At 33.3% G+C, this 26,044-nt stretch overlaps 1 pseudogene across 1 annotated transcript; it reads right to left on the bottom strand.

The window, feature by feature from the left end:
* Positions 1–3,230: 3,230 nt before the first annotated feature.
* On the bottom strand, positions 3,231–24,364 carry LOC111313094 (myosin-6-like; annotated as a pseudogene). Its single transcript, XR_016332378.1, has 41 exons — positions 23,817–24,364; positions 22,647–22,775; positions 22,209–22,390; positions 21,919–22,023; positions 21,678–21,833; positions 21,519–21,577; positions 21,255–21,414; positions 20,019–20,168; positions 19,782–19,918; positions 19,511–19,657; positions 19,287–19,388; positions 17,611–17,668; positions 17,420–17,521; positions 16,036–16,073; positions 15,746–15,872; positions 15,463–15,633; positions 15,233–15,364; positions 15,024–15,133; positions 14,887–14,947; positions 10,001–10,195; positions 9,673–9,879; positions 9,383–9,500; positions 8,844–8,944; positions 7,873–8,083; positions 7,592–7,732; positions 7,314–7,428; positions 7,174–7,222; positions 7,014–7,057; positions 6,722–6,876; positions 6,132–6,287; positions 5,856–6,047; positions 5,597–5,724; positions 5,418–5,488; positions 5,236–5,335; positions 4,837–4,938; positions 4,638–4,664; positions 4,478–4,525; positions 4,370–4,426; positions 4,213–4,293; positions 4,037–4,119; positions 3,231–3,749 (listed from the first exon to the last, which is right to left on the bottom strand). The product of XR_016332378.1 is annotated as a myosin-6-like (transcript).
* Positions 24,365–26,044: the final 1,680 nt, after the last annotated feature.

Here is a 26,044-nt window from a genome sequence, read left to right as displayed (position 1 = left end):
TTTTTTTGGTGAAAAAAATAAATATTTATTTTGAGTTCAAAAACAATTTATGTTTCTTATAATTTTTATTTGCCTTTTTTGAATTCATTCCTATTTTTTTTCACTTTGATGAGAAATTTAATTTTTATTTTTTAATGCAGATCCCTAATGTAGGGAAACCAGAACGTGAGTTAATGCTTCAAGTTGCATGGATCATGAAACAAGTTTGACTGTGACCACATGGAAGAAAAACCTTTGAAATTACAACTATGGAATATTAAGAGAATTGCACGAGACAGTTGGTATTGAAATTTTTACTCAAATTTGAGATTTGTCCTTAATTTTTTACATTTTGTTGCACCAAACTTAATATGCTGCTATATGTAATCAATTATTCTGTTCTTGACCAACAATTAAACTGCATTTGCATTTTTCTAATGAAAGGGTATTACTTTTTTTTAGGACATTTTAATTAAGTGCATTGATCATGATTATAAATAAATGAAATGAATTAAACCCAAAATGTTTGCCTTTTTCTTGTTATACATCCTAATTAATAAGCCCTACACTATTTCTAATTGTTAAGATGTTTGGAGCGTAATTACTTGAATGTGGTATATGAATTTTAAAAAATTTTTAATTTAATATCTGAATTATAAATTTATTAATTGATGTAGTATTTATTTTTAACATGATTAACTCTTAAATTACGATAAATTAAATGATATACAAATCATTTTTAAAGTATCATATTAATTAATAAATTTATAATTTAGATATTATATTAAAAAAATTTTAATTTAAATATTATATTAAATATTTTATTATAATTTAAGAATAACTCGTAACATTAATCCAAAAATAATTAAAGTCATATTTGAAAATTTCTCTGCACCAACGTCGTGAGGCAAGGGACATGGTGTGCGCCATGTGAGAACCGAGACGACTAACTCAGTCTGGGGTCCACACCATCTCCTTAGTCAATCAACACAAATTTTGGAATATATATATATATATATATATATATATTTGGATAATTTAGATGTTGTGATTGTGACTCTGATTGTAACAATCACGTTGACTTTGAAGTTGATATTTTCTAAATTAAATATTTAAATTTATAAAAAAAAATTACATATATAAAAAAATTTATAATTTTTACTAAAATCTCATCCCATGAGAACCACTTGAATTAATTAAGTTTAAATGATAAATTTACGGGTTTAATCAATTTATTGGGATTTTATATATGTTAATTTCAATGGATATTTTATTTATTTATTTATTTATTTATTTTTGAGCTAATTTATTTCCCAGGTTTAATTTAGCTTCATATGTATCATTTCCTAGCTTTATTAATGTTTCAAATTTATAGGACATATATTTATACCCAAATCAAAATGTCAATCATATTAATATTATTATAGTATATAAAATGGTTGACTAATTATAAGACCAAATATTGTGCAATACAGAGTTATTTTTTATATAACCTGTCTTCAGCTTTTTAGCTTAATAATTAAAAAAAAAAAAGAAAACATTTATAAAGTGGGAGTTTGAATTTTACTATCCCATTCCTTATCCAGTATGCAATGAGAAAAAAAAATTCCTATTCCATTGAGTTGTCATAATCATTCAACTTTTGGAATAATTTCTTTGTGCTAATTTAGAAAGTTTTACACGAAAAGGTGGTCCAAAAATCTAAAAACTTACGATCAACATTAGAATTGACAATTAAATATAACACGAATACACATCGATCATTACAAGTATTAAAAATATTGTATATGAATTTTAAAAAGCATGTCCCATCGAGATGAATTACAACAATGATATTATTCATGATTTATAAGTAAATGATATATATGTCTAAAATATAAAAAATATATTTAAATAAAATGTGTTGCATAAATATACATATTATATGTACAAAAATACGTTTAACACGTTTAAATAGATTGAGCGTGTATGCATATATTGAATTAAAATGAATTTGACTTCTCTTGGGAGCATAATTAAACAATTTGTCCTTTTTTTTGTTGAAATTCATATAATAAAAACTAACTTTTTTTTCTTTACTTTAAATTTTAAACTTTTTTTGTCATTCTCATAATTCAAATTCAAAACTTCTAAGTTCTGAATAAAAAGTTTATAGTACTGTCGAGATGTCTCTCTAAAAAGATAATTTGTTGCTTAAAAAATAAGAATAAAAAAAAACTAAGACAAGTCAAAGAAGCAAAAAATGTTAGTGCAATTATCAAGTTCAAGTCCGATCCTTAAAATGGACCCAATATGGCCAGATGGCTGTATGATGCACGTGGATGGCATGGGTGTATGTCTAACCGGTAATCACCAGCCGCAGCCGATGGAGTGTGACCGTGAGACTCAGAGAGAAACCCTATAAGAACCATGGACCAAACGTAGAGGTCGAGGGGTGGGTAATGGGTTAGAACAAAACTTAGAAGGAATGGCTCTGATCAGGTGAACATGGGACCAATCCATTGCCAGCTGTACTAGTCGGCTGCTGACATGGAGGCTAGAGGACATTTCGATTGGACCATGAAAATCCAGGGGAATTTAATGGGGGAATTAAAGTTGATGTGGTACTGGCAGAATTTTGACTGCTGGATGTCACCTTGTCGAGAACATTAGCAAGAATAGCAAATTTTGACTTGATCAGCATATCCAAAAATTTTGATTGGATGTCTGCTGGATGTCACCTGTAAACTTTTTTTATTTTATTTTTTTCAAATTTTGACTCGTGACTTCTTTTGTACCAAAAATAAATAAATTGATATATTTAATTTTATTTTCATATACTTGTCGCTTTCTTAGTTATTATTGTATATGCTAATCAAGTCTATTATGGCTTCCTTCTTTTCCATAATGCTTATCTTCTATTTTCTTCTTTCTTTGATAATGATAGTTAACCCCTTCTATTCTATTTGTTGATGCAAGAGATTTGAATTCGACGTCTTTTACTATCATTATTAAATTATCATCTCAACCCATTTATCATTAAAATGAAGATTTTATGTCAAAAACCAGAAATGCAGACATTCGCATACATAATAATCCACAATAGATCATAAATTCTCGAATTTGCAAAGAAAATTAAAAAAAAAAGAAAAAGTTGGAGGTGCAGGAAGTTGAAATGGAAACAAAATTCCTCAGCAAAAGAAATCAACCATGATAATAAATCTTTTAACTATATATATATATATATATATATATATATATATATATGTAGGTTTCAACAATGGGTTGCTTTATACAACAAAAAATTGGGTGAAGAGGGATTCGTGTCTAACACTGAGCATTACATCTGAACTTCCTATAATAATAAAAATACCCACCCCCCCTTATGGTAGAAGAACAAACCAATATAAAAAAATAAAATAAAGAAAAAACCCAAATCAATCAAACAAATCCGTGCCCCCAATCAACGACAGCTTTTACAATTTGAATGTCAAAAAAAAAAAAACTAATAGAACATTTTACCACAGGAGATTGATGTACAAGAAGATAACATATATATATATATATATATATATATATATAATGAATTGAATTTACAACAACCACTGAGTTGGTAATAGTGTTTTAAGTCTCCATTGCCACCTCGACAAAAAAAAAGGGGATAGCACATCTAAGCCTTACTCATCTAATAATTTGAAAGCTGGATTCTCAAGAAGCTCCTCTGCTGGTTTGACTTCCAAGAATTCCTTCTCTTGGAGTGAATTGGAGAGGCATCAACAGAGAAGGGAATTCTGTATTAAGAAGGATTGATGAGTTCATTTCTACAATGCAATTTCCAAAGCTCAGCATGAAATAAAGTTGTTTACAGAACAACCATTGATGCCAAATTATACTTGTTTTCAAACAGTCTAGTTAGCCTCTTCATATCACACCAGCTATAAGGAATTGTTCAACTCTTCCTGAATTAACATTCTTATCCAATAAACCCGTCTGAATGGGGTTTTTACTTAAGCCATGTCAAAGATCTACTTTTGCTAGTACTGGACATAGTACATAGGCATGATGAAGGAATTTTTACCTGGAATTGTCATCCAATAAAAAGGAACTGCCAACAGCATCGTTGGAATCCTCTGTCATTAGTACCATCATGCTGGAAATAACCTGTAAAGAAGTGCAGGTTGCCAATCATTCATATCCGCTTTATGAACTTCCTAAACAACCAAGAAGAAAGATCTCCGTCATACACTCGCTTACATCTGGAGAAACACTTCGAGTATTATAGTTGTCATCCCAATACAGAGTACATATTCTGTACAATCGCTGTACACTAAGAATCTGAACAACCAAAAGTTAATGTCAGAGAGAATGAGAAAATTGGGGTGGGAGAGAGAAAGAGAGAGAGGAGTCTCACAGGGCAGAGATCATTTGTATTTTCGTCATATGAGATTCTGTACTTCCGATGTATAAGCTGTTATCAGGTTTAATAAAATTGAAATTAGAAGCAAAATTCTATGTTTACTGCTATTAAAAACCTAGGGAAATAACATTGAAACAACAATGTCTTTCTCTGGGTATTGAAAGTAAGGAAACAATTAGTCAGGAAATAATATTCTGAATGAAACGACACTACTTCAGCAGGTACAATTCAATATAATAATGATATCAAGGGTCAAGTGAACATAATTAAATAGATTTCCAAGCATGACCTAAAGCCAGTTGAAGAGCCACATTATTCAAGCAAACAAATGCTTGTCATTATTTGAAAAGTCAACAGTTAAAGTGTTCACTTTCCTATTTACAATTATTAAATTCCACCTCATATTTCCTTTGCTGAATGGCGCATTTGAGAACCATTAACAATCAATATGGTTGTGTTACCTTAAAACTTTGTTCAATGTCAAACATAATAATAAAATGGGACCAATGAATGCATACTGAATGGATTCTGGAAAATATTTCAGGGATTTTTTTCTTAATATGCTAAATAATCATTTTCAAAATTGTCAGTAGGACAACACCTAAAGTCAAGGACTCAAGACCAAATAACTAAGCAAGTCAAAGATGCTTCTTCAAAAAACCAAAAAGTTCAACAATGAAAAACAAACAAAACAACCCATCACATTATCTATATTGTCAAAGAGGCAAGTGAAGGTAAAGCATCAGCACAGTTATGGCCCTTAAGTAAGCCATTTAAAGAAAGAAAATAGTCCAGCAATATTACGTAGCAACAACTCCACGTGTAAACACAGGTGAACATTACAACCAAAAAAAAGTTACCTCTTCTTTTGCCTGGCAGCACCAGAGCTCTAACTTAGCTAACCCAGCCTTAACGAATTCTCCATTGCTAAATATTCAACACTCACGGCATAGAAGAAGGCTCGAAAATGATAACAAATTCAATGTAACCAAACCATTAGAATTAAAAACGCAAAGGAAAAACAATAAAACAAAAAAATTACCTATTAAACAATTGTACATTAATGTATGAAAATGTTCACGTAAAGATCTTCCGGATAAGAACTGGAGGCAACTGAAAACCAAGCAACTGTAAAAACCTCTGTGCATTTAACTGGAAATCAAGATCAATGGCAGCAATGAAATTTTATGAAGCAGACTAAGGAAAAATCAGGTTACTTACAAATTTTTCTTTCAAAGTACCATGGAGGGTGTTGAGGCTATCAATAATGCTCTGCCAGTGAGTTGAAGTAGAATCTTTACCAAAGGACTGCTCAGATCTTATACGCTTCCCTTAGAAGTTCTAGGTGCCTAATATTCAGCATGACCAATTAGAAAAAACATACAAAAAGATCAAGACAAACTTAAGTATAGCTGCCAACCAAATAATTAAAGATACAGCTTCAAATTGTTGAACAGAAACTAACTGTATTGCAAGATACCTGGATGCGTAGAGAAAGCAAAGATGATAACTCTTTCTTCAAGTTGTCTCTAATAATTCCGTAGATCTTTTCCACATATGCTGCAAATTGCTGCTTGAAAAGCAAAGCAGGGTATTTTGCCTCTACTTGGCGAACTACTGCAAGTGCGGCAGCTGCAGCAACATCGTTGGACGAAGAAGATGAGCGAAAAACCTAAGTTAAGAGAAAGGAATGTAAAAATAATCTTATTCTTCCATAAAAATGATATACTTAGTGGGGAAGAAGAATTTCAAATACTATTGTCATCCTTCCAAACAGAGAGGTTGGAGGGGGTGGTTTCCAACTTGGAGTTGCACCACTTGAACCAGCAACCTTTAGACTTTTTTGGAGCAAGAACAATAATGCTGATGTGGCGGACAACCAATAAGCCATATGACCATTGTTTTCTTCATTCTACGACCAAAGAAGTTTTCATCATTCACTTATTAATGACACCTTCATTCTTGTTCTACTATAGCAAAAAGAAACATGGTACATAAAAGACCCCAGGAAGTAGAAATCAGAAACAGAAGAAAGTGTGATCTTCTAAAGCAACTATTTTACAATTATAAAAGCAGGGCAATCTAACAAAAGGAAAGAAAAGTATGTCAGCAAAAAATCTTCAACAGTCATCTCACTTGCTTATCAGAAGCAAGAACAGTAACCTTATAAGGACTGCATTTATAAAATGAGATTATTATAACAAATTAATGAAAATTAGTCAAAATCAAAATCAACAGAAAACCAATGTCATGCAAAAGATAGAATAAGAAAGGAAAATGAAGCAAATGACACTGCCAGCCACTGTCACTCCACAAACAATGACTATGAATGATACAATCAATTACCTCAATTTCAGAACCAATCATCTGAATGAGATGGTAAAACACATTGGTCCTTTCCGCTACAAAAGACATTTATAAATGGTAAATGCAGCAACAGGTTTTCCATGACTGAACCCAAGGTCTTTTGTAACGCAATTGATCAGTGCATCAATGTTCTCCTGTTGAAAGAATGGCAGAAAACAATAATGCACTGCAGAAAAAGAAAAAGCTTGAAGATGCAAAAACCAATTGTTGCAAACACATACATGTTGGCGTTCAAGATTGGATCTTCACAACTTGCCATCAGATTATGCACCAACCTTCTTCACCGGTCACTCTCTGTGGTTCCAGCAGTAACAGCTATTGTCAATGCCCACGTTATAGGAACTACATAATTATGATAATAAGTTTAACAATCAAATACATAACAGGAACTACATAATTATGATAATAAGTTTAACAATCAAATACATAACATACATTTGATTTGTTCACTTCATCCATATGGTGGCCATTTTCCACATTCTGCAAATTTGCAAAGCAAAAGGATAATAGGAAATATCAACATAATGACAAATGAGGCAGGAAGATTAAAAATATATATGCTATATTTTACCGGAATGAGGGGAACTGGTGGATACTGTGAAATCTTCTGAACAGGTGAATTTAACAGGGTTTGCTGCCTCAGAACTTGGCTTTCAGATTCCATGTCCGAAATTTTTTCTTCAAGCCTGCTAACAAAAGAAACAATGATGGCCCGGAGAAAGACAGAAACAGAAAAATAAAGAAATGAAAACCACAGCTTCACAAATATGCATGGAAATAAGCCCCAGATTCTGGTAGTTAACAGTGAATCTATCTCAAAATCTTTGCTCAGTAAGGGCACAAACTAACCTGTGCATAACAGTCTTCAACTGAACTATTTTTTATTCTGCCTCCAAGCTTGTTTCAACCTTTCTTCACCGATCTTGTTTGTTAGTTCAAACATTTTCTCCATTTCACCAATTTTCTTTCCCAATGAACTCACCATTGCCTGCAGATAATCAGCACGTGAGAAATATATTATGAAATTAGTGTTCTATCAGGCTTAGAAAAAATTCCCAAGATGTCCTATATTATTGTCCGTTACCATATCTTTGTGCAAAGCATAGATCTTAGACTCAGCCTCCTCAACTTCAGTTTTTCATTCTCACTTGTAAGCTTCTACAGCATCACATGATCCACCACTGGAACCTCCTGAATTACAGGGACCACCTCAGCTGCCCTTTTGGCAGCCTCGCGTTCCTTGGCAAGCAATTCTTTGGTTTCCTTAAACTGAAGTTGCACGTCTTGCAAAGTAGACTGTAGTTTTGCATTTTCTTGTGTTTCAGTCTCTTCCATGTCAACCTACATTGTAAGACAAGAAATATAATAGAAGCACTACAGATGCACATAGAGGTGTCCCTGGACTTCAGTTAAGCCTTGGAGACCTAGCCCAGCCCCACCTTTAGTGCCATTTATATTATTAAAGTATTAAAGCTAATTTATATTAATTTTCAATATTTTAAACTAAATTTAAATGGAATACATAGCCAGGCCAACCTAAGACTTAAAAATCTTAAAGCCAGCCCAAAGCAGCCTAATCTACAGGCATCAGATAAGAAGTACTTGCGATACATGCAATATCAAGTTATTTATTCAAATCAGCTAATTCGAGCTGGGAAGTCAAATACATCTGATAGCCCCGTAACCTACACAATTTAAACCAAGAGATAATGCATACAGAAGTCTAAAACCCTTCCTCAACTAACATGGCACATCGATTAAAAAACATAATGGTACGACAGATGCCAAGCACACAAAATGCCTCAGTTCTGCATCTTCTTACCTCTAGCGGATTCACTATGTCCTACCAGCTACAACACAACAACAAACTAAGCCTTATATCCCATAACTTTGGGGTCAACTGTGTGAAAGACCAAAAAAGGAATCATGTTAGCTCATAATCTTGAATCTTTTTGCGCCACTCATTTCTATCAAAAACAACCTTTTCGTCTACTTCCTTAACCCTCATATCATCTCTTATTACTTAGCTACAACACAAAAATACACACACAAAAAAAAAGAAAAAAAAATCTAGCTTCAGTTAATTTATTATCGTGCTTACCCTCATACATTTCTCCAGCTGTAATCTCCATGTCAGTTCCTCAACTTGCTTTTCCAGTTAGTTCTTGGCAGCTTGCAGAGCCCCAGTTTCCCTAGCAGCCAGCAAATAAAAGTAATAACAGGAAATCTGAGTGACACATTCATGAAACAAGACATTAGCATACTTAAGGTTTTAGAAATAATAAATTGTTTCAGAAAACAAAGTTAGCAATAGATAAGAATAAGCATGCCAGGTTTCTTTGTTTCCCCAGGAATCTTGAATAGGCTTGAGATGACTTCAGCTTTCAGATAAGAGGGTTAACTTACACGAAAAAGAATCAAACTCAAATTTGAAGAACCCCCAAAATTATATCATAGCAAAGATGCAATTTTCGATTGTTCAGATTTCAAATTTAAGAAGATGACCACAAAAACAATTGCTCCAACTGCCAACATTTTCACAGATCTAAAAGATAGAAGAAGACAATGGAGATTTCCAAATGAATTTTATGATAAAATGTTCTGCTGGAAATACAAAAGATAATAAAGATAGTAATAACATCTTAAGCTTCCGCAGTTCTTTGCGAGCAACTCGTCCTCTCCATGCACATTGTGTTGCAATTGCCACTTTCTTCGACTTCAGATAATGCAACCGGGCCAAGTACTTGCAACATTGGCTCTGGTAAGTACAATGAAAGCCATTCCAAGTTAAAAGAAAGTAACAAATATAAAACAAAAAAGAGGTTTTGCCACTTGAAGCAAAATTGAAAAGGTATGACATTTTTTATTTTTTCTAAAAAATCATTGCACATGCAGTATGTATAAAGAACAATTTAAAAACCTTGACCAACCTGAATTACAATTGCTGCTCTGGTCTGTCTTCTGAAGTGTAACTCATTGCGATTAGCCATCCCCTGCATACCTGTCTGAAAGGAAACAGCAGAGGAACACAATTCCTTATAAAGCTTTTCTAGGAAGATGCATTCGCAAATCTCTCTGGATCCTCAAACTGACAGCTTCTTTTTTCATGCCTTCATAAACTTTGCGAGCAAGTTGCCCTGAAATCAGCACAGACAAAAACTAACAACAGGTGTACGTAATAACAAATGCCTTAATAGGGAGTAAATTTAGTTAAATTACGACAGCCACACAAAGAAATGCATCAACATCAATAAATACCTCTGCAAACAGATTGAATCCGTAATCCAGATCGATGAAGCTCAATAAAACTTCTGCGAGCTAAATAAGATCGAATTTTCCTCTGGATAATGTTGGAGTAAAGTCTTAGTTAGCAGATCTTCCTAAGACTTCACTCCTGCGGGTATCTAGTTCAGCCATCTGACTAGCCCTGGGAAAAACCTTCATCTTACCATTCTGCCAAAAACAAATTGGCATCACGATGATCCTCCCCAAAATCCAACCAGACATGGATGTGTAGAACATGTGAGTAAACAAACACGAATCAGGAAACAGGTAGATGCATAAACAATTTGTTCAATGGCAAGGAATGAACTCCCATCTGGAAGATGCCTTTATTGTTTCTGTGGGAAAACACTTATTTACAGCTGGTTGTAATCTTGTAATCTGTATATCTATATTTGTATCTCTAGAATTAAGTATTTGTATCCCTAAAATTAGGATAAACAATCCCTCAATTATAGGATTAGTTTTTTAGGAAGATTTAGTTTCCTAGTTTAACCCCTAGTTAGTTGTATATAAACCTAAGATTCTTGTATAATTCTCAATAAGCAGTTTTCCAACATACCTTCAGTTTCTACACTGATTTATTTCTTAGTTTTTCCACATGGTATCAAAGCTTTAGGCTCTTCTTGGGAAGCAAAATTTTCAGCCTTCATTGCTGACTTTTTTAGGCCTTCATTGCCGAATCTTGTTTAGGCCTTCATTGCCGAACCTTTTCAAAGAAAGATATCACTACCACCCAATTTGAGGAAATGTTAACTGGAAAAATCACCGGAGTACTACAGATGTCTCAAAAACAATGAGAGTTCGACAGGGAAGAGATTAAAAAGCTGAGAAACTTATTGAAAATCCTTGAAAAGCCTATTATGGCATGTTCTTTGGGTAAGGTTTCTAATTCAGGTAAAGCTTCCGGTTCTCATGGATTAAATGTCTCGGCTAAGCCTATTACGAGTTCTTGGGTCATTGACTCAGAAGCCACAGATCACATGACACATTCCTCACAAAAGTTTAGTACATATAACCTGTGTCCTAGTAATAAGAAAATTGTTGTTACAGATGGTTCACTTACCACAGTGGCAGGATTAGGAGATGTTCAAGTTAATCCCTCGTTTGTTCTCAAAAATGTTCTTCATGTTCCTGGATTGTCTACTAATATGATATCTATACAAAAACTTACCAGAGATATGAATTACAAAGTAACTTTTTATCCCTCTTATTGTGAATTTCAAGACCAGAGTTCGGGGAAGATGATTGGACTTGCTAAGGAGAAGGATGGACTATACTATCTTGAGACATCAAGTAACACAAGTAGTATCAAGAATAGCTTATCTTTGTCATTTCTTTCTGAAAAATCTTCCAATAAAGACAAAATCTGGCTTTATCATTTTTGTCTTGGACATCCTTCTCTTGGAACCTTGAGAAACATGTTTCCTTTTTTGTTCAAAGGATTAAATGTCGAAGATTTTCATTGTGATGTTTGCGAACTTACAAAGCATAGAAGTGTCTTTTCCAATCAGTAACAAAAGAAGTTCTACTCCCTTTTACTTGATTCATAGTGACATTTGGGGTCCTTCTACAATTCTTAATATTTCTGGTGCGAGATGGTTTGTTTCATTCATAGATGATTGTACCAGGGTCTCTTGAATTTTTTTACTTAAATCCAAATCAGATGTAAATAATGTGTTTTTAAGCTTCCAAAACATGATCCAAAATCAATTTGGAGTGAGAATCAAGAGATTTAGATCTGATAATGCAAGAGACTACTTCAACCAGAGTTTATCTACCTATTTCCAAAGAGAGGGAATTATTCATGAGTCATCTTATGTTAATACTCCATAACAGAATGGAGTGGCAGAGAGGAAAAACAGCCATTTACTAGCCACAACCCGAGCCTTTCTTTTTCAAGCAAATGTACCTAAATTTTACTGGGAGGAAGCTGTTCTCACTGCCACACATATTATAAATAGGTTACCTAGGGTTTTGGGATTTAAAACTCCTATGGAACTACTCTCACAATTTTATCCTAACCTCAATACCACAAACAATCTCACACCTAGGATATTTGGTTGTACATCATCTGTTCATGTTCACAATCATAACAGGGAAAAGTTGGATCCAAGAGCAATTAAGTGTATTTTTGTGGGGTATTCTTCAACTCAAAAAGGATATAAGTGCTATCATCCTCCTACCAAAAAATTATGTGTCTGCAGATGTCACTTTTGAAGAAAATAAACCATTTTTTACTCAACCTTATCTTCAGGGGGAGACTTCATTCATGGAAGATAAGGATAAAGACTTCTTTTTGCTTGATTTGCCCCCTTATTCAACATTTGCACCCATTCTATAACTAGTGATTATGATCTGCCTATTGCCATTAGGAAAGGAACCAAAGAATGTACCAAGCATCCACTATACCCAATCTCTAATTTTGTGTCATTTGAAAAATTCTCACCATCCCACAAAAATTTTCTTGTGAGCCTAAACACTATTTCTATTCCAACTACATTATCCGAGGCATTATCCAGTGAGAAATGGAGGCAAGCCATGAAAATAGAAATGGAGGCCTTAGAGAAAAATCAGACATGGGAACTGGTAGAGTTGCATAAAGGAAAAAATCCAATGGGGTGTAAATGGGTTTTCACTGTAAAATACAAGGCAGATGGTACTGTTGAAAGGTATAAAGCCAGGTTAGTAGCTAAGGACTACACTCAAACATATGGAGTGGATTACCAGGAAACCTTTGCTCCAGTTGCCAAGATGAATACAATTAGGATTTTGTTATCATTGGCTGCAAATTACAATTGGCAGCTTAAATAATTTGACGTAAAAAATGCACTTCTACATGGTGATTTGGAAGAATAAATATATATGAAGGTTCCACCGGGATTTGGAGGTCATTTAGAAGCAAGCAAAGTATGTAGGCTGAAAAAAGCTTTATATGGCCTTAAACAGTCTCATAGAGCTTGGTTCAGGAGATTTGCCAAAGTGATGCTAGCAATGAGATATAAACAAAGTCAAGGAGATCACACATTGTTTATCAAGCACTTTGATTCAGGGAAAGTCACAGTTCTATTAGTGTATATTGATGATATAATTGTAACTGGAGATGATGAAAAAGAGAGAGAATCTCTAAAACAATGTTTGGCTAGAGAATTTGAGATAAAAGAGCTAGGGAGATTGAAGTACTTCCTAGGAATTGAAGTAGCTCACTCATGGCATGGTATTTTCATCTCACAACAGAAATATGTGATGGATCTTCTGAAGGAAACTAAGAAGCTTGCATGTAAACCTGCAAATACCCCTATAGATCCTAATCATAAAATTGGAAAAGCTAATGAAGATGCTACTGTAAATAGAGAGATGTACCAAAGATTAGTTGGAAGACTCATTTATCTCTCACATACTAGACCTGATATAGCATATGCTATGAGTGTGGTAAGTCAATTTATGCATAGTCCTAAAGAAGTTCACCTATAGGCTGTCTACCGTATATTGCACTATTTGAAGGCCAATCCTGGGAGAGGTATCTTATTCAAAAGAAATTCGGGATTAGTTCTAGAAGCATATACAGATGCTGATTATGCAGGTTCAATAACTGATAAAAGATCCACCTCAGGCTACTGCACTTTCTTAGGTGGTAATCTTGTGACTTGGAGGAGTAAAAAACAGAATGTGACGGCAAGATCAAGTGCTGAAGCAGAGTTCAGAGCAATGGCTCAAGGAATTTGTGAACTACTATGGTTAAAGATTATCCTAGAAGACTTGAAGATCAAGTGCGATGGACCAATGAGACTCTACTGTGATAACAAGTCTGCAATAAGCATTGCACACAATCCTGTGCAACATGATAGAACAAAACACATTGAAGTAGACCGGCATTTCATAAAAGAGAAACTAGACAGTGGGTTGATTTGTACACCTTATGTATCAACCAAGGGCCAACTTGCAGATGTGTTGACCAAAGATCTCAGTAGTGCAACATTTCAAGAAATTATTTCCAAGCTGGGAATGGAAAACACCTATTCACCAGTTTGAGGGGGAGTGTGGGAAAACACTTATTTACAACTGGTTGTAATGTTGTAATCTGTATATTTATATTTGTATCTCTAGAATTAAGTATTTGTATCCCTAAAATTAGGATAGACAATCCCTCAGTTATAGGATTAGTTTTTTAGGAAGATTTAGTTTCCTAGTTTAACCCCTAGTTAGTTGTATATAAACCTAAGATTCTTGTATAATTCTCAATAAGCAGTTTTTCAACATACATTCAGTTTCCACACTGATTTATTTCTTAGTTTTTCCACAGTTTCCATGTGTACTTATGCTACATGATGCTCACATCCTCAAGCAAGAAACAGTAAAGCTAATAACATTAGCCAATATAGTGCACTTATGGCATCAAGTTTGAAGCTGGAATCCAACAACTTTGACATCAAGTTTGAGGCTTGAATCCAAAAACTTAGATTCTGTACATGACAAGTGTTTTGCTCTTTGCTCACAGTTCCTACCTGCCAGAAAATTTTCAATTGTACTTGGAGCCCAATTTCCAGTGTTGTTTCCTAACCCAATCCAAACTTGAGCACTTTTACCCCTTAACACGTTAAGCGTCTTCAATCAATAGATCTTTTGACAGGCATAACAGACCAGAGTAGAGAGGAATCTCCTCAGCGTTATTGCCAGTGGGCATAAGCCAAATGCCAAATATAAATATTAACTGTTGTATGTCTCCATGCTAACTTTTATTGGCATCTTGATGACATAGGTTTTTGCATAGGATATATCCTAATGATTCAAGAGGAAATGTAGAACTAATGGCAAGAAAACTCAATTGCTGTAGAGGAGATTATTTGATGTCCGACATTTACCTGATAGCCTTGAAGTCCCACCTTCTCTAGAAGCTTCTTGCAAGCAGCAATCTCATCAGAACTAACATGTATGGTAAACGAGTCACGGTAAAGTTTAGAAAAAACTTCTCAAGAGCCAAGAAAATTATTAATTGTACCTTCCATCCAAAATGTCAGGTGCAAGGATGCCAAATCAGTCTACAAATTCATCAAATGGTTTTCTAGTCGGATATCCAGCACAACTAATCCTGATTGCCTTCATAACTCGCTGAAATGAGATAAAAAATGCGGATAAACTAGGCAAGCAGTTCTAATTAAATATCAATATACATTTCAGCTCAACCTCATAGAATGTCAACATTCTTACCCCACACCATAGTGTTTGTAGAACATTTGTATTCTCAAATATTGATTGCTTAAGAAGATTATTGGGCTTTACACAACGTATGTAATGTGGCTGAGTGGAACTGAGAGTTTCAAGTAACACTTGTAATTGGTGCTGTATAATACAAAAAAAAGACCACTTTGTAACCCATTAGACCGTAAAACAAAAAAGAGGTAATAATCTGCCTTCAAGAAACAGAAATACCAGCACACCTTAAATCGAGAACCTATTGATGAGAATTTTGATGATTTGGAGGATTCCTCAGCTAAACTTGGAAATAAACGAGAAACAAAGGAACATTTGGAAGCACTCAAAAGGGCCTGCTGTTCAGCAACAACATAATCTTTGTTCTTGTCCAGGAATAATTCAGTTTGTTAAGTGACCTACAAAAGAACATAAATTTTTTGCTTGAGTACATATATAGAAATCCATTCACTCCTACTTTTTAGTTTCGTTCTACAACATGAATATACTATAAAGAGAAAGCAAACTTACATCACCAGCATAATGGCAAATTGTGAAGTCACTATGGGACAATTTGGGCTTGCTGAGGCGCTTATGGTTTTTAAATGTCTGGTGGAGCTTCTGAGCAAATGTTTCACGTGTTGATCTTGGAAACATGCTTTTAAAATTTAAAGGGGAACAAACAAGAAAGGAAAAAAAAACTCAGCAACAACACTGCAAGAACAGTCAGATATAAGTACTAACATATAGTAAAGCAACTGAAAGAAATTTTTGTCAAATTTTGAAATGTCAAATATAAGTACATGCTCACTACATCTTACCAAGCCTCATCTAGAAGAGCAATTATGCCACCCGGTTTCTGGAAATCAAGAACAGGAAAATAAAAAACATATAATAAATAAAATAACCACCACACAAATGCATGGACCATTTAACACATTTATTTCATTGATGTGTTTACTCAAAAGTTCACCCCTTCCCAGGTCTATGATTGGCAACAATGTTCAATAAATCAAATAAAAAGTTTTCAAGAGCAAGAAAATATTTTCTTTGTGACCAAAGAAAAGGAAAAGACAAAAATACGAGAGCAGACGGGAATGTATGAAAGAGATCATCTCATTAGAAGAAGAAACATAGTTTCTCAAGCACAGAGATAAGAAGAATTACAGGCATAATGGTACGCAAGAAGTTCACACCAGAAATGTTCAAAGTGGGTCCAATGATAATTAAATAAATCATTACTGACAATCCAACATGAATTATACTAATACAAGATTCAAAACTCCAGTTAAATATTACAAAAGAATTTATAGTTGCATGGAATTTAAAACAAAAATTTGATTGAAGTAGCTATTAACCGAACCATCACTCTTGTATCATTTCCACAACAGTTTGATTGAAGCAGGCAGTACTTTTTGCATTGGTTACACAACAAACTCATCTTGGACTTGTTAGAATGAAATGCCACTAATATCATTTGGTCTAGTTATAATTGAATAGTTTCGTATTATGCTAGACTATAGCTAGTGGCTTATTTACAACTATTTCAATACCTGACAATGGATACTCCTCTTCTCTCTTCAGATTTCTCTTTTGCCATCTTTCTTCCACCAAATTTCTTCTCCTGTTTTCAAGCTGAGCATGTTACACCAAAACCTCATCAATCAGGTTTGCTCCCATGTTTTCAATTTTTACACGAGAGTAAAGCATATCATGGATGCCCCTACTACTTTATTTTATATATAGCATGAAAATAATGCAACATCTAACATGACATAGAGAGAAGAGCTTGGCACTTTGGCTATTCAAAAGTTAAGGCAATTTCAATTGTCAAGGAGATGACCAAAAGATCTTAGAAATGAGGAGATGTGACCACAACAATACATAGTGCTATACATCCATCCTACATGTGTTCCACGATAACAGAGAATGCCAAACATGGATCCAACTAGAACTGAAATCACCAGACAAAATATAAGGAAATAATATAAAATATTTACAAGCAAGGGTGTATAGTACTAGTGGGCATGCTTTATGACAAATTTTTTTTAATAGAGATATATGGTCAACAACAAAGAACCAATACCACAGCTATACACAGAGATTCGCTTTAATGGGAATGAATATTGGACCTACAGATGATACAATACTAGAACAGTCAGTAAAAGACCAGCCAAATAAATTGGAGAGATAGATTCAACAGACCTTTTCAATGAGGTCCACAACATCATGACCATCAACAAACTCAATGTAGCTCCAACTAATTTCTTCTTTGGTATGCTCTTCTTGCTCCATTTTGAAGACATGCTGAGGAGCCAGAAATTTATGCATCACAAACTATGAGACAAAAATTGAGAAATGTTAAGCACAATGAGGGTATGTTTTCAGAAACAAACCTGGTTGAAATGCTGCTGCAGTTTCTCATTTGTCAAGTTAATGCAGAATTGCTCAAAGCTGCAAAGCAAGTCGTACATCAAACATCAGATAAGCAGAAGCAAATAGCACTCATCAGTGACACTAATTTTAATCATGATTAAATTTATATATTATAGATTTAGAAGCACAATTGGAACTATCATTCTGTGAACTCTCCATCAAACTCTGCACCATAACCAAATATATACAGACTACAACATACCAGTCTCTTCACTATTGATAACTGCAGCAGCAACAATGCCAACCTCGTTTACCAATCAGATATTAGTGAACTGGTCTAGTCATGATAGCAACAGCCTTGATATAAATATAAACCTCGTCACTTAAAACAATTCTAATCTATCAAAGCACCCAATATCCCACCACATTAAATTAGGAATCCACAGTATGACTCTTACAAGACATTATATCACACCACTAGAACATTTCATGAGGAAAAAGTATAGCGAGTTCAAGGTAAAAACCACACTAGAACTGAGAATTTCAAATAACAAGCTCAATAATATATTTCATTTCAAGTTGCTCAGCCAATCCTATAGAATAAGACAGCAAAGGCCTCCGAACCTTTCAGTTCTACACTTAGCAGAAGTTTTTTCATCATAGAGCCAATAAGTTCAACAACATATGGGCCAAATTTAAAAATATATATTTATCATGGAAACATATTTTTAACACTTCCATCAACCTATCCACATGTTTACTTGGTTAAAATTACCGCAAGGAAACATCAGATTCCACAAGAAAATAGAAAACAAAGGCACTTGCAAAGACCATAGCACCAAAATAAATAAATTAAACATGTAAATTTAACAGTATGTATGCCTCAAAAAAAGACAAGCAACAAACACACCACAAAATGCCAATTTGATTTAAAATTAGACCTTCCCACCCAATGATGCCCTTCCAAACCCATCAACAATGCAACAAATGTTCCCGAAACTAGGAATAATGGGGCAAATATGTGGTATATCCAACTACTTATTTCCAACCTTATTATACACTTGAGAAATAAAAAATAATTGGTTGAGAGGAGAATTATTGCATAATGAGAAATTGAAATTTTAAATCAAAGTTAATTGCTTAATTACTAACAGAAAAAGTAAACTGCACACCTACTCATAAAGACAAAAAAATGCCCCATATCCTAAAGCTCTAGATAAAAATATTTTGACCACTTGTACAACAACAAAAATATTAGAGAAGATTTTTTTTAAAAAATGATACTCCATTTCAGAAAACCATCAGATAAGTGATCAATCAACAGAACACTTTCATTTATTGGCTCCCCAATTTCCCCAAACAAGAAAATATTTATCTCACATTTCATTATTAGATTTGTTCATTGAGAGTTATACTAAGAGTGAAGACAAATCAGGTGAGCTCCACTGCTAACTAAAACCAGAAGAGATGAATCCTAAAGTGCAAAACATCCAAGTGCACCACGTTACCATGCCTTAACAGGTAATTTGGTGAAAGAATAGGCCTCCTCAAATCACAGCTTCTTTTAGTATCAAATAATACACAAGTGCCCCAAGTATTAAATGTGCCTCTTTGAGACAGAACTTCCATTTATTCATTGGATTCAGAAAGCCAACTACAATTAAATATTAAAACAACAGGCATACCAGTTAAGCACCTGTTTGTCTTGAATCTCTCTAATCCGTAAATATCCAACACTCCAATCAAGAACTTCAAGTCAGGATCTTGACCAATTGAACTATTGATCTTATCCACAATCCTGTGAAGATTAAAAAAGGAAAACCACTGTCTCAAAAAAATTGTCCACTACTGAACAAAAATGAAATAATAAGCACAGTCAACTCTGAAATGTCATACTCAGAAAGCAAGAGTGAACTATACCAGTCAAACAACCTCAAGTACACAATTTTAGCCAAACCATCTCTACTAAGAGCAGCAGATTCTGGATCCAGCCATTTTGTAATGGTCTCATCACGAGTTACAATTACATGCTTTCATAGATAATCTTCTAGTAACTTCTCATCGCACCTAAACAAAACTGGGGATTAGACATGCTCTTTCTTCTCTTACAAGAGCCTATAAAGTGAAAAGATATCAAAGACCAATGTCTTTCAGTCTATGCTAGTGCAAGTCTGAGAAATTGTCCACTTACATGAGAAGCTCAGCAGCAGTTCTTAGATGGAACCAAGATTTTTCATCTTTGGGCACTGATGAGTCTATTTCCTTCCCTTAAACAAATTCAATGTTCCCAAGAGGGAGAATTGAAGCCACAACTTGGAAAATTGCATCCTGAAAAGGAGCAAATGCAACAACCAAGAAGATAACAAAGAAATTTTACAAAACATTATGCTTAAGGATCATCTGGCAAGATAATGTTTCATTAATATACCTGCTCATCAGAACCCATTCCAACAGCATCCATTGCCCTCCTCGTTGCAACATATTCCTTAGAATCATCAATTCCATCCAACTCATAGCAATTAGATTGGTTCAGATAGTGAAACGTTCTTGGATTTCCCAATTTTTAGTGTCGAATATCCTGAAAGTACAAAAGACAATGAAAAATGGGCCAGGGGAGACGAACATCCTAAATTTTGAGAATTGATGATCTGAAGCATTAGAATCTCATGTACGAAAAATTTGTTCTCATTTTCTGAAGACATTGAATGGGAACAACAAACTGCATACTATCCATAACCGAACAAAGATATAGGTCCAAGAAAATTTTCCTACCCTTTCACAACCAGAGAAATTGAACAGAATACTAAAAAGGGGCTTTTCAGAAACAAGGAACTACCCCATATTTATGTTCTATACCACAACTATAACAAGCTATGAATGTCTCTTGAGACCACTGACGTGTAGGAAATCCAATACAAAATCATTTGACATCATCACAGCTTTCTAATCCAAATTAAATTTTTAGAATTAAAAAAGGTTAACTAGGAGCCACACTTTGTACTTGAAAAGTAAAGATTAAATAATTATTTATAAGACACGTGTCAGCAATCACATCAAAAGGATGTCAACACACAATCCCATAATATTGCTATCTTAGTGGCCTCCTTAGTGCCTCCATTCACCCACAGTAAACAATGTCAATAGTAGATTCTCAAACTACCCAATTTCTTTTTTCTGTGATCAATATTAAAGATAGAAGTCCACAACTGAAATTGTGCCCAAAATCAATAGATCACATAAAAAGTCCTATTTTAACCAAATCAATTTGATAAGTTGTCCTTATATTGGCTAAGAGAATAACACCAACAAAGAAATCAAAGATAAGAGGGAGATGGAGAATCAAACAGAAAAGGCGGACAGAGTGAGTATGAGAGATAATAAAGATCATCACTAGATCCAGATTACAACCTTCAAGCATTTTAATTAAAAATAAAAACCATATAAAAAAAGATTGATATCTGAAGCTAGAAATATGGGAAAGATCAGTCTCACAATTTAAGTTCCCAACACAAATCCTTTTCTGGATGGTAAATTTGGGCCCTAAGATAATCCATAAATTTTTAAAACTAAACATGAAAAATGCTTACTGAGGGAAAGAATATACAAGAACACATTGTAGCAAATATTTATAAGCAACTTAATTAAGCAATCAAAAACCACTTACTTCTGGTGGTGCCGGACAAAGCATGTAGAAACAGTGATAATTTCTCTCCAGGTCAGACACTTGACAAACACATGATCTTTCTAGCCAATAAGTTCTGATCGCAGCTCCTGAAATCCTTCCCCTCTGGTCAAATTGAATCTCCACAAACTTACCAAAACGACTACATCATTCAAAACATGCACATAAAGATAAAAAACCAATGATTCTGACATAGAATATATTGTACATGCAGGGTAAAAACTTGTTAACACTAAATACCCTCACCTCAAGTATTTGTTCCTAACAGTCTTTGCCGTACCAAAAGCTTCTAAAACAGGGTTGGACTGCAGATTAGGAGAAAACAAAAATAAAAGTTGTTAAACACAGTTACTTGGATGATAGATTCAAATTGTCACACAAATCAAAATTCATAGCCATGTTTACCTCCAGAACTTGCTGCTCTACTGTTCTTCCCTCAGCATCAGCCCTCCTCCCATGCAAGCAAGATACTGCATAAGCAATTTTGTGCTTTCTGTTTTACTAGCCCCACTTTCACCACTAACCAAAATCAACTGACTTATTCCCTCGTTGATCATTAGTCTACATTAATGGAAACAGCAATTTTCATTGTCGAAAACGAGTAATCATATAAAATGAACAACTTCTGGTCAGTACAACGGGGTACCTACATGCAGCATCTGCTACAGCAAAGGGATGTGGACTCAACTCACCAAAGGCTGCACCTTTATATTGTGCCATCATATGGCTATCATAAAGATGAGGTAGTTTTCTGAATGGGTTTACAGCAATCAATTTATTTCGGCAATTGCCTCCTTGTATCAGTAAATTTTGAAAACATGATGAAAACATAAAGATCTCACCAACATTCATCAATGCAATATACCATAAAGAAAGCAAAACATAAATCCACTCCACCAAAGATACATAAAGAAAAGACATAAATAACACCCATACATTGAAAGAAGACTGTGCATATTTGCTTGAAATCTTAGATATATTTCATTCATATCATATCTTGATCTTAAATTTTGAAGGACTCCTGGTTCACGCAAGTAAGCCAGCTTTGTCATATCATCAACTCTACATGGTGGGGCCTACGCATCTTTAGGATAGACATTTGAAGCCTTAACAACAACCTGTTGCAAAAGTTGTGAAATAGGTTAGTCAAATTAAGCAACCAGCTCAACCAAACATTCTATGTTCTCAATGAATTCCTATAGTATCATACTGAATTTGCATGACATGAAAAAGGGGGAGGGGAAGAAAATTTTAAGCCACATAAACATGATTGTAGCAAGAAAAATAGCAATTTATCAATAAGCATTCACCAAAATAGAAGTAACTTGATATGCATATAAAATAATCCGTTTAAATTTTATAGAAGCAACTCACCATCTTCCTTGAAGTACACAGAACTTTAATATATTCACCATTAACCTCCATGACTTCACCATCTATCCAAGCAATGTCAGAATCTTCCACCCAGACAAGAGATCCAACTACAAGACCGGTCATGGCAGCCTACAAAAGCCAAGAGTGCTCGTGATTCACCAATTCCATTAGATTATCCCATTTAGACACTTTTCAGTCAAGATTCAAGCATTAAGGCAAAACCACGTGGATAAGTTATCCATGCTTTTCAATCTCAAAACAACTTTGAATAGGAATTATAGGGATAGTGCTGAAACAAGTAATGAGTTCATGAGTAAAATAAGGATGTTAGGCAATCACCATTCCAACTTCATTATAGATTCAATAACAGAGGTAAAAACTCAGTTTAGATCGTGGGATCAGAAAATGTATTTCTTTTCTGAAAAACATTTTAACGGAAATGAAGGGATTTTGGATGGTTACATGGCCCATCTAAAACCCTCCAAACCTTCATTTTTTTTTAAAACCCTTCAAATTGGAAAATTTTTTAGGGATAAATTTATCAAGTGCATGTTGCAATTTGGGCTTCATTAGAGATATTAAGTCCATTAAATACCACTAAATTTATAAATTGGAAAGTATACAAGGTAAAAAGTTTGGCCTAAGTACCAGAAATTTCAACTTTGTGGCTCCAATCATATAAACAAAAAAGACATCCTAGTTTCATGCTCCAAAGTAAGTTATAACAACGGATAAATCACCAGACCAATCATACCCCCAACACTGAAGCCTCCACTCTAACCAATTATCAGCACAAACTCATAAAACCATAATCAAAATCAGATCGTACTTCATGTTAGAACAAAAAGTACTACTTCAAGTTCTAGTCAATGGCAATATGGTTTTTAACTGAAACCTTATCGCAAACTATTTTCAACAACCATAGCAAATCAAAACAGTTAAAACCCTAAAAGTTGAATCTCAAGAAACACAAAAGTAACTGATCGAAACAGAATAATAGCTAGCTTCAACTCAAGTCCATATCAGTCAACAACAACAACTCCTCAAAATTACCAAACAAACTCTTTAAATCGCATAAAATTAAATAGAGACCGTTCAAATCTAGAAATCAGCAATAATAATGCAAGACTGAAAAGCAAGTAAAAGCCGAAGATATCGTCGATAAATTACCATTTTTTTACCAAGATTGATCGGTTCAGAAACTTTTTGCCGCTTCCCGATCTACTTCCAAGGCGTTGGACAACGATCATTCAATCCGATACTTATCAAAGAAAACTATTTGAATTGGTCTACTCAAAATAATAAGTACAATAATAATGATAGATTAACACTAGAAAAGATTTCCAAACAAAAAGCAAAGAAAGAATCAAAAAATGAGAAGCTCAAGCCTCTTCAACAAAGATTTTTTAATACATTTTCTTGAAGAAGTGATTAAGCCATCGGTTTGCTCTGCTTATGAAAGAAGTTTTTTTTGTTTTTGTTTGCTTTTCTTCTGCTTCCCTACTTAGGACTGGTCTTTTAACGTTTGCGTGTTTGGTTCGAGGGAATCACAAATTTTTCTCTGAAATGTTACTAATGGACTTTTTATTCTAATATTTGGTCCGATTTCGAAAAAAATGATAAATTTTTAACGGTATTGAAAGTTTCACGTTATTTCCAGAACTTTAAAGTTTCACATCTATTCCTGTTATATTCTAAGATTTTAGGGAAAAAATTACGTTATTTTAAAAGTCGACCTGATTAAAAAATATATGATAATCGTTATCATTTAAAAAATATGTTTGGATTTAAAAATATATTTGAAAGGGATTGCAAATTAGTTACATGCTTTTGTTAATAAAATTTTTTTTTATATTTCAATTAATGGATTTTGGTATGAAAAATACCTTAAAAAAATATTATTCAAATAAATATTGATTAAAAAAATATCTTAAATGATTTTTTAAAAAAATAAATAAAATCATTTAAAATTTTTTTTTATCAAAAACATCAAAATTAAATAATTTTTAAAAAATATATAATATAATTATTTAAGACGATTTTTCATTAAAAATATTTTAAATAATTTTTTTTTTAAATAAAACATAATTATTTAAGATGCTTTTGTAAAAAAACCCTTAAAAAATTTCTCTTTCGAGTTCTAAATGAATGAAAAAAAAAAATTCAAGCTGTTTTTTCAAAAAATATCTTTAAAAAGTTTATGACCGAAAAAAAAAAAAACCTTTTTTAAGCCATTTTTGTTAAAAAACAACGCATTAAAAAGGTATTCTCCTCTAAGTTTTAAGTGTTTCACACAAAAATTTAAACAAAGGAAGTGGCGACTAGGATCAAAAAGTTTTAAAATTGATATATATAAAAAAAATTATGATAATTATTCAAAAATTAAAATATATAATTTTTTTTCAATCAAATAAGTAAATTTAAACTTAATATATCTTGAAAATAAAAAAAAAATTTAAGTATTATAATTTTTTGAGAGAATCACAATTTTTTTAAAATTCAAGATTCGTGAATCAAACGTCACTTTAAGTTTATTTTATTAAATTGTTTATGTAATTAAAAAGTGTAATTAAGAAAATTTAAACTTTTTTATGTTAAGTGAGAAGTTGAATTCCAAAAAAGCCCTAGATTTGGGGATGTAATTACAAACTTTAATCACAACTAAGACGAGGTCAAACTAGAGTCCAACCAAAGGGGAAAAAAAAAAAGGGGGGTGTCCCGTCCGGATTGCAAAATCGAAATGGAAGAGCGGTAAATAATGGTCGGTCGGTACTGGAGTTTCGTGCGGTTGGGAACTGTGCAGTCTATCAAGTTCGTTTTGGCGATGTTTGTGGACCAAAGCAGGACCCCTCAAAATTGATAGGAAGAAATATCACACTTTTCTTTTTCCCATAATATATTAAAACTAACAAACAAAAAACTTGACGGAGATGTGACGATTTAGGGCTTATATGATAGCATATAAAATTTTTTAATTTATTAAAAATATTTCAAAAGTTTAATTTTTTAATATATTTAATAACTTATATTAAATGCTCCTTAATAAAAATTTTTCAAAAAAATGTCAAATAAAATAATATATAAAAAACTACTTATCACTTAATGTAAAACATATTCAGTTAATTTTATTTATTTTATCTGAAACTATTTATTTTTAAAATTAAATATTTACAATTATCAATCAATATAATTATATTCAAAATTTTTAATAACATTTTTTTAAAATTTATCTAACAGCACTTTATTCCCGCGGCACAGTTGTGGCTGACAAGATGTTATACAATGCAAAGGGGACCATGCAATGTAACGTTCACCATGTGCCTGAACGTGGGAAAGGAATTGAAATGATTGCTGCTTATGATAATGTTTTTCCTCCTTTCCTTCCTCTTCGTTAAAAT

The sequence above is a fragment of the Durio zibethinus genome, chromosome 23 (assembly GCF_047325235.1).
Source record: "Durio zibethinus cultivar Kanyao isolate XHJ-2024 chromosome 23, ASM4732523v1, whole genome shotgun sequence".
Classification (NCBI taxonomy): Eukaryota; Viridiplantae; Streptophyta; class Magnoliopsida; order Malvales; family Malvaceae; genus Durio; species Durio zibethinus.
This window is presented reverse-complemented; position numbering and strand designations above follow the sequence as displayed.